Here is a 10,204-nt window from a genome sequence, read left to right as displayed (position 1 = left end):
TGTTTTGACTTATTTTCCTTATCAGCAAAGCAAAATTAACCACTGGTTCACTCTTCCTACTGAAACTAATTAAGCTGCGCCGAGAACAAGATGTCAACCTTGATCAAATTGGCGTGAAAAGCAATTTTCGTTTTAACTCAAAAGAACACGACGGTTCGTTTCTCGGAAAGTCTTTTAAAACATTTTTTACAGCTAATACTCCTGCGATGAAGTGACCGGCCTACCATAACCAGATTTAAGCAGGGAAAAAATCAACTGAACGGATTTTAGATCCGGCTACTTTGCGAATGTTCATACCTGCGCATGTATAGCTCCCGAACTTTTGCGAAATTTTAAGCACTTCCCGTTTCGTAAGCACACAGGTGTCACAAGTCTTGTACCCGCTTTCCGGTGTTTATAATCTCGATTCCAAGCTGTCACTGATTGCGAGAGTTAAAGGTGACACTTCACGCGAGAAACGTCTAGCAGCGTTTTTCATCCCAATTTGTAAAACAATACTCTTTAAGCCGAAAGCTATTCTAAACAGATATTTTACTGCAACGAACGACTAGGTGGCCCTGTTGTCATTATTTTGTCCAACAATACTGGGAAAACAGCATTGCGCGGGAAAGTTTGTGTTCAGAACATGTGGGGACTCTGGAACTACAGTCGACTCCCGATAACTCGAACCCTCGCTAACTCGAACCTCGCTCTAACTCGAATCAATTTTCCTTTCCCTTCAGGTCATTTTCTATATAATTTTACCCTCGATAACTCGAACTCCCGAAAACTCGAACCTTTTACAATTTCCCTTGAAGGTTCGAGTTATCGGGAGTCGACTGTACACAGATTAAGGTCGCTATAATCTCCCGGCCAAAAATTAACTGCATTCAGTATCGAAACGCACTTACTAGTCAGCGCCCTTTACAGCAAGGCTTCATCACCTAAATTGATATTAAATCAAATGAATGTTACATTTCAACTACGCCATCATCGGGGGTCATCATGTGGCAGAATTTTCTGTTCTTGGGCTATTATTTACCGTTAAATTTTTTGTCAAATTTCCCGCCAATTTTTTACTGTAAAATCTGTTGTTGTCTTTCTTCTCTCTATCGCAGGATTCGATCGAAATGCACTCGTCTCTTCTTAGCAAGGTATCACCTCTTAAATAAATAATTTGGCCAACATTATGATAATCACGATTGATCCCTTTACGCAAGAAATTCTGCCAAGTGCAGTGTAGCCAGACCATTGGGGAGCTTCCAATGGTAATTATAATGGGCTCCTGACAAAACATTTGTACATTTTGGTCACCATTTCACCTAACTTTCTGAGTCAAAAAGCCTTTTCGATCAGATATGTTACCGAAATAAACAACTAGGTAGCCCTGGTTTTATTTTTCTCATAAATTCCCTGCCCTTTTCTTTCGCTGAAGCGTTCATGCATTATTCGCAGACATCACGCTTCATTGCACTAAATATTATGGGGACCCTCAAGAACACATGTCAGAACTTCGACTGAATTTGTAAGTCGATTTTTCAACGAAACTAACCGCTAGGTAAATTCTGCACTAAAAGATTATTCTTAAATAACGATCAGTTTTCTGAAAAGGTTGGATAGTTAGTTCATTTTGTCACATAAATTCATCATGACCGGATAATATCAACAATCAGTTACACAGCGCGACAAAAAATGTTACCGGTAAGTCCTTACCATGTGGGGACCATCCAGTAACAATTAGGCCCAAAAGAAATTACTTGCATTCGATCGAAACGCACTTATGAGACATTTATATTTTAACATTACATCATTTACATTTGTTACGTGATATCGTGAGCAAAATATGTTTCTGTCGAAGTGAGTTATCGCAGTCTATCCGTCACAGGATACGATCGAAATGCACTCGTTGTCACTCGTTCCTTTTAGCAAAGCTTCACCTATAAACCAGATTTCAGCAGGGAGAAAAACAAACATTTCAGATCCGCCTACTTTGCGAATGTTCATACCTACGCAAGTACAGCTCCCGAACTTTAGCGAAATTTTAAGCACTTCGCATTTCGTAAGCACATAGGGGTCACAAGTCTTGTACCCGCTTTCCGGTGTTTGTAATCTCGAGCTGTCACTGATGGCAAGAGTTTAGGTGACACTTCACGCGACAAAAGTCTAGCAGCGTTTTTCATCCCAATTTGTAAAACAAGACTCTTTAAGCCGAAAGCTATTGTAAACAGATATTTTACTGCAACGAACGACTAGGTGGCCCTGTTGTCATTACTTTGTCCAACAATACTGGGAAAACAGCATTGCGCGTGAAATTTTGTGTTCAGAACATGTGGGGACTCTGGAACTACACTGAATTTGGTCGCTATTAATCTCCCGACCAAAAATTAACTGCATTCAGTATTGAAACGCACTAACTAGTCAGCGCCCTTTACAGCAAGGCTTCATCACCCACATTCATATTAAATCAAATGAATGTTACATTTCAACTACGCCATCATGTGGCAGAATTTTCTGTTCTTGGGCTATTATTTACCGTTAAATTTTTTGTGTCAAATTTCCCGCCAATTTTTTGCTGTAAAATCTGTTGTTGTCTTTCTTCTCTCTATCGCAGGATTCGATCGAAATGCACTCGTCTCTTCTTAGCAAGGTATCACCTCTTAAATGAATAATTTGGCCAACACTGTGATAATCACGATTGATCCCTTTGCGCAAGAAATTCTGCCAAGTGCAGTGTAGCCAGACCATTGGGGAGCTTCCAATGGTAATTATAATGGGCTCCTGACAAAACATTTGTACATTTTGGTCACCATTTCACCTAACTTTCTGAGTCAAAAAGCCTTTTCGATCAGATATGTTACCGAAATAAACAACTAGGTAGCCCTGGTTTTATTTTTCTCATAAATTCCCTGCCCTTTTCTTTCGCTGAAGCGTTCATGCATTATTCGCAGACATCACGCTTCATTGCACTAAATATTATGGGGACCCTCAAGAACACATGTCAGAACTTCGACTGAATTTGTAAGTCGATTTTTCAACGAAACTAACCGCTAGGTAAATTCTGCACTAAAAGATTATTCTTAAATAACGATCAGTTTTCTGAAAAGGTTGGATAGTTAGTTCATTTTGTCACATAAATTCATCATGACCGGATAATATCAACAATCAGTTACACAGCGCGACAAAAAATGTTACCGGTAAGTCCTTACCATGTGGGGACCATCCAGTAACAATTAGGCCCAAAAGAAATTACTTGCATTCGATCGAAACGCACTTATGAGACATTTATATTTTAACATTACATCATTTACATTTGTTACGTGATATCGTGAGCAAAATATGTTTCTGTCGAACTGAGTTATCGCAGTCTATCCGTCACAGGATACGATCGAAATGCACTCGTTGTCACTCGTTCCTTTTAGCAAAGCTTCACCTATAAACCAGATTTCAGCAGGGAGAAAAACAAACATTTCAGATCCGCCTACTTTGCGAATGTTCATACCTACGCAAGTACAGCTCCCGAACTTTAGCGAAATTTTAAGCACTTCGCATTTCGTAAGCACATAGGGGTCACAAGTCTTGTACCCGCTTTCCGGTGTTTGTAATCTCGAGCTGTCACTGATGGCAAGAGTTTAGGTGACACTTCACGCGACAAAAGTCTAGCAGCGTTTTTCATCTCAATTTGTAAAACAAGACTCTTTAAGCCGAAAGCTATTGTAAACAGATATTTTACTGCAACGAACGACTAGGTGGCCCTGTTGTCATTACTTTGTCCAACAATACTGGGAAAACAGCATTGCGCGTGAAATTTTGTGTTCAGAACATGTGGGGACTCTGGAACTACACTGAATTTGGTCGCTATTAATCTCCCGACCAAAAATTAACTGCATTCAGTATTGAAACGCACTAACTAGTCAGCGCCCTTTACAGCAAGGCTTCATCACCCACATTCATATTAAATCAAATGAATGTTACATTTCAACTACGCCATCATGTGGCAGAATTTTCTGTTCTTGGGCTATTATTTACCGTTAAATTTTTTGTGTCAAATTTCCCGCCAATTTTTTTTGCTGTAAAATCTGTTGTTGTCTTTCTTCTCTCTATCGCAGGATTCGATCGAAATGCACTCGTCTCTTCTTAGCAAGGTATCACCTCTTAAATGAACTGAATTTGGCCAACACTGTGATAATCACGATTGATCCCTTTGCGCAAGAAATTCTGCCAAGTGCAGTGTAGCCAGACCATTGGGGAGCTTCCAATGGTAATTATAATGGGCTCCTGACAAAACATTTGTACATTTTGGTCACCATTTCACCTAACTTTCTGAGTCAAAAAGCCTTTTCGATCAGATATGTTACCGAAATAAACAACTAGGTAGCCCTGGTTTTATTTTTCTCATAAATTCCCTGCCCTTTTCTTTCGCTGAAGCGTTCATGCATTATTCGCAGACATCACGCTTCATTGCACTAAATATTATGGGGACCCTCAAGAACACATGTCAGAACTTCGACTGAATTTGTAAGTCGATTTTTCAACGAAACTAACCGCTAGGTAAATTCTGCACTAAAAGATTATTCTTAAATAACGATCAGTTTTCTGAAAAGGTTGGATAGTTAGTTCATTTTGTCACATAAATTCATCATGACCGGATAATATCAACAATCAGTTACACAGCGCGACAAAAAATGTTACCGGTAAGTCCTTACCATGTGGGGACCATCTAGTAACAATTAGGCCCAAAAGAAATTACTTGCATTCGATCGAAACGCACTTATGAGACATTTATATTTTAACATTACATCATTTACATTTGTTACGTGATATCGTGAGCAAAATATGTTTCTGTCGAAGTGAGTTATCGCAGTCTATCCGTCACAGGATACGATCGAAATGCACTCGTTGTCACTCGTTCCTTTTAGCAAAGCTTCACCTATAAACCAGATTTCAGCAGGGAGAAAAACAAACATTTCAGATCCGCCTACTTTGCGAATGTTCATACCTACGCAAGTACAGCTCCCGAACTTTAGCGAAATTTTAAGCACTTCGCATTTCGTAAGCACATAGGGGTCACAAGTCTTGTACCCGCTTTCCGGTGTTTGTAATCTCGAGCTGTCACTGATGGCAAGAGTTTAGGTGACACTTCACGCGACAAAAGTCTAGCAGCGTTTTTCATCCCAATTTGTAAAACAAGACTCTTTAAGCCGAAAGCTATTGTAAACAGATATTTTACTGCAACGAACGACTAGGTGGCCCTGTTGTCATTACTTTGTCCAACAATACTGGGAAAACAGCATTGCGCGTGAAATTTTGTGTTCAGAACATGTGGGGACTCTGGAACTACACTGAATTTGGTCGCTATTAATCTCCCGACCAAAAATTAACTGCATTCAGTATTGAAACGCACTAACTAGTCAGCGCCCTTTACAGCAAGGCTTCATCACCCACATTCATATTAAATCAAATGAATGTTACATTTCAACTACGCCATCATGTGGCAGAATTTTCTGTTCTTGGGCTATTATTTACCGTTAAATTTTTTGTGTCAAATTTCCCGCCAATTTTTTGCTGTAAAATCTGTTGTTGTCTTTCTTCTCTCTATCGCAGGATTCGATCGAAATGCACTCGTCTCTTCTTAGCAAGGTATCACCTCTTAAATGAATAATTTGGCCAACACTGTGATAATCACGATTGATCCCTTTGCGCAAGAAATTCTGCCAAGTGCAGTGTAGCCAGACCATTGGGGAGCTTCCAATGGTAATTATAATGGGCTCCTGACAAAACATTTGTACATTTTGGTCACCATTTCACCTAACTTTCTGAGTCAAAAAGCCTTTTCGATCAGATATGTTACCGAAATAAACAACTAGGTAGCCCTGGTTTTATTTTTCTCATAAATTCCCTGCCCTTTTCTTTCGCTGAAGCGTTCATGCATTATTCGCAGACATCACGCTTCATTGCACTAAATATTATGGGGACCCTCAAGAACACATGTCAGAACTTCGACTGAATTTGTAAGTCGATTTTTCAACGAAACTAACCGCTAGGTAAATTCTGCACTAAAAGATTATTCTTAAATAACGATCAGTTTTCTGAAAAGGTTGGATAGTTAGTTCATTTTGTCACATAAATTCATCATGACCGGATAATATCAACAATCAGTTACACAGCGCGACAAAAAATGTTACCGGTAAGTCCTTACCATGTGGGGACCATCCAGTAACAATTAGGCCCAAAAGAAATTACTTGCATTCGATCGAAACGCACTTATGAGACATTTATATTTTAACATTACATCATTTACATTTGTTACGTGATATCGTGAGCAAAATATGTTTCTGTCGAAGTGAGTTATCGCAGTCTATCCGTCACAGGATACGATCGAAATGCACTCGTTGTCACTCGTTCCTTTTAGCAAAGCTTCACCTATAAACCAGATTTCAGCAGGGAGAAAAACAAACATTTCAGATCCGCCTACTTTGCGAATGTTCATACCTACGCAAGTACAGCTCCCGAACTTTAGCGAAATTTTAAGCACTTCGCATTTCGTAAGCACATAGGGGTCACAAGTCTTGTACCCGCTTTCCGGTGTTTGTAATCTCGAGCTGTCACTGATGGCAAGAGTTTAGGTGACACTTCACGCGACAAAAGTCTAGCAGCGTTTTTCATCCCAATTTGTAAAACAAGACTCTTTAAGCCGAAAGCTATTGTAAACAGATATTTTACTGCAACGAACGACTAGGTGGCCCTGTTGTCATTACTTTGTCCAACAATACTGGGAAAACAGCATTGCGCGTGAAATTTTGTGTTCAGAACATGTGGGGACTCTGGAACTACACTGAATTTGGTCGCTATTAATCTCCCGACCAAAAATTAACTGCATTCAGTATTGAAACGCACTAACTAGTCAGCGCCCTTTACAGCAAGGCTTCATCACCCACATTCATATTAAATCAAATGAATGTTACATTTCAACTACGCCATCATGTGGCAGAATTTTCTGTTCTTGGGCTATTATTTACCGTTAAATTTTTTGTGTCAAATTTCCCGCCAATTTTTTTTGCTGTAAAATCTGTTGTTGTCTTTCTTCTCTCTATCGCAGGATTCGATCGAAATGCACTCGTCTCTTCTTAGCAAGGTATCACCTCTTAAATGAACTGAATTTGGCCAACACTGTGATAATCACGATTGATCCCTTTGCGCAAGAAATTCTGCCAAGTGCAGTGTAGCCAGACCATTGGGGAGCTTCCAATGGTAATTATAATGGGCTCCTGACAAAACATTTGTACATTTTGGTCACCATTTCACCTAACTTTCTGAGTCAAAAAGCCTTTTCGATCAGATATGTTACCGAAATCCGGCCTTAAGAGTCCACGTGGGCCCAAAGAGGATAAGTAAGTAAGTAAGTAAGTATGTTACCGAAATAAACAACTAGGTAGCCCTGGTTTTATTTTTCTCATAAATTCCCTGCCCTTTTCTTTCGCTGAAGCGTTCATGCATTATTCGCAGACATCACGCTTCATTGCACTAAATATTATGGGGACCCTCAAGAACACATGTCAGAACTTCGACTGAATTTGTAAGTCGATTTTTCAACGAAACTAACCGCTAGGTAAATTCTGCACTAAAAGATTATTCTTAAATAACGATCAGTTTTCTGAAAAGGTTGGATAGTTAGTTCATTTTGTCACATAAATTCATCATGACCGGATAATATCAACAATCAGTTACACAGCGCGACAAAAAATGTTACCGGTAAGTCCTTACCATGTGGGGACCATCCAGTAACAATTAGGCCCAAAAGAAATTACTTTCATTCGATCGAAACGCACTTATGAGACATTTATATTTTAACATTACATCATTTACATTTGTTACGTGATATCGTGAGCAAAATATGTTTCTGTCGAACTGAGTTATCGCAGTCTATCCGTCACAGGATACGATCGAAATGCACTCGTTGTCACTCGTTCCTTTTAGCAAAGCTTCACCTATAAACCAGATTTCAGCAGGGAGAAAAACAAACATTTCAGATCCGCCTACTTTGCGAATGTTCATACCTACGCAAGTACAGCTCCCGAACTTTAGCGAAATTTTAAGCACTTCGCATTTCGTAAGCACATAGGGGTCACAAGTCTTGTACCCGCTTTCCGGTGTTTGTAATCTCGAGCTGTCACTGATGGCAAGAGTTTAGGTGACACTTCACGCGACAAAAGTCTAGCAGCGTTTTTCATCCCAATTTGTAAAACAAGACTCTTTAAGCCGAAAGCTATTGTAAACAGATATTTTACTGCAACGAACGACTAGGTGGCCCTGTTGTCATTACTTTGTCCAACAATACTGGGAAAACAGCATTGCGCGTGAAATTTTGTGTTCAGAACATGTGGGGACTCTGGAACTACACTGAATTTGGTCGCTATTAATCTCCCGACCAAAAATTAACTGCATTCAGTATTGAAACGCACTAACTAGTCAGCGCCCTTTACAGCAAGGCTTCATCACCCACATTCATATTAAATCAAATGAATGTTACATTTCAACTACGCCATCATGTGGCAGAATTTTCTGTTCTTGGGCTATTATTTACCGTTAAATTTTTTGTGTCAAATTTCCCGCCAATTTTTTTTGCTGTAAAATCTGTTGTTGTCTTTCTTCTCTCTATCGCAGGATTCGATCGAAATGCACTCGTCTCTTCTTAGCAAGGTATCACCTCTTAAATGAACTGAATTTGGCCAACACTGTGATAATCACGATTGATCCCTTTGCGCAAGAAATTCTGCCAAGTGCAGTGTAGCCAGACCATTGGGGAGCTTCCAATGGTAATTATAATGGGCTCCTGACAAAACATTTGTACATTTTGGTCACCATTTCACCTAACTTTCTGAGTCAAAAAGCCTTTTCGATCAGATATGTTACCGAAATAAACAACTAGGTAGCCCTGGTTTTATTTTTCTCATAAATTCCCTGCCCTTTTCTTTCGCTGAAGCGTTCATGCATTATTCGCAGACATCACGCTTCATTGCACTAAATATTATGGGGACCCTCAAGAACACATGTCAGAACTTCGACTGAATTTGTAAGTCGATTTTTCAACGAAACTAACCGCTAGGTAAATTCTGCACTAAAAGATTATTCTTAAATAACGATCAGTTTTCTGAAAAGGTTGGATAGTTAGTTCATTTTGTCACATAAATTCATCATGACCGGATAATATCAACAATCAGTTACACAGCGCGACAAAAAATGTTACCGGTAAGTCCTTACCATGTGGGGACCATCTAGTAACAAGTAAGCCCCAAAAAAATTGCTTGCATTCGATCAAAACGCACGTAATAGACATTCTTATTTAAAAATTACATCATTTACATTTGTTACGTGATATCGTGAGCAAAATATGTTTCTGTCGAAGTGAGTTATCGCAGTCTATCCGTTACAGTATACGATCGAAATGCACTCGTTGTCACTCGTTCCTTTTAGCAAAGCTTCACCTATAAACCAGATTTCAGCAGGGAGAAAAACAAACATTTCAGATCCGCCTACTTTGCGAATTTTCATACCTACGCAAGTCTTGTGCGAAATTTTAAGCACTTCGCATTTCGTAAGCACATAGGGGTCACAAGTCTTGTACCCGCTTTCCGGTGTTTGTAATCTCGAGCTGTCACTGATGGCAAGAGTTTAGGTGACACTTCACGCGACAAAAGTCTAGCAGCGTTTTTCATCCCAATTTGTAAAACAAGACTCTTTAAGCCGAAAGCTATTCTAAACAGATATTTTACTGCAACGAACGACTAGGTGGCCCTGCCCGCGTGAAATTTTGTGTTCAGAACATGTGGGGACTCTGGAACTACACTGAATTAGGTCGCTATTAATCTCCCGGCCTAAAATTAACTGTATTCAGTATTGAAACGCACTAACTAGTCAGCGCCCTTTACAGCAAGGCTTCATCACCCACATTCATATTAAATCAAATGAATGTTACATTTCAACTACGCCATCATGTGGCAGAATTTTCTGTTCTTGGGCCATTATTTACCGTTAACTTTTTTGTGTCAAATTTCCTGCCAATTTTTTTTACTGTAAAATCTGTTGTTTTCTTTCTTCTCTCTATCGCAGGATTCGATCGAAATGCACTCGTCTCTTCTTAGCAAGGTATCACCTCTTAAATGAATAATTTGGCGAACATTGTGATAATCATGATTGATCCCTTTGCGCAAGAAATTCTGCCAAGTGT

The 10,204-nt window shown here is 39.5% G+C and overlaps 1 protein-coding gene and 1 pseudogene across 1 annotated transcript in view; one reads left to right on the top strand and one right to left on the bottom strand.

Annotated features, from left to right (window-relative positions):
• LOC146452434 (protein mono-ADP-ribosyltransferase PARP14-like) overlaps window positions 1-10,204 on the bottom strand; it is a 106,492-nt gene that overhangs the window by 58,649 nt on the left and 37,639 nt on the right. The window lies entirely within an intron of this gene.
• The window catches only part of LOC146452436 (uncharacterized), a 73,666-nt pseudogene that overhangs the window by 35,457 nt on the left and 28,005 nt on the right, over window positions 1-10,204 (top strand).

The sequence above is a fragment of the Pavona decussata genome, unplaced genomic scaffold (genome assembly GCF_977016875.1).
Source record: "Pavona decussata unplaced genomic scaffold, jaPavDecu1.1 SCAFFOLD_368, whole genome shotgun sequence".
Taxonomy (NCBI): Eukaryota; Metazoa; Cnidaria; class Anthozoa; order Scleractinia; family Agariciidae; genus Pavona; species Pavona decussata.
The sequence above is the reverse complement of the archived record's forward strand: the minus strand, read 5'-3'. Positions and strand labels throughout refer to the sequence as shown.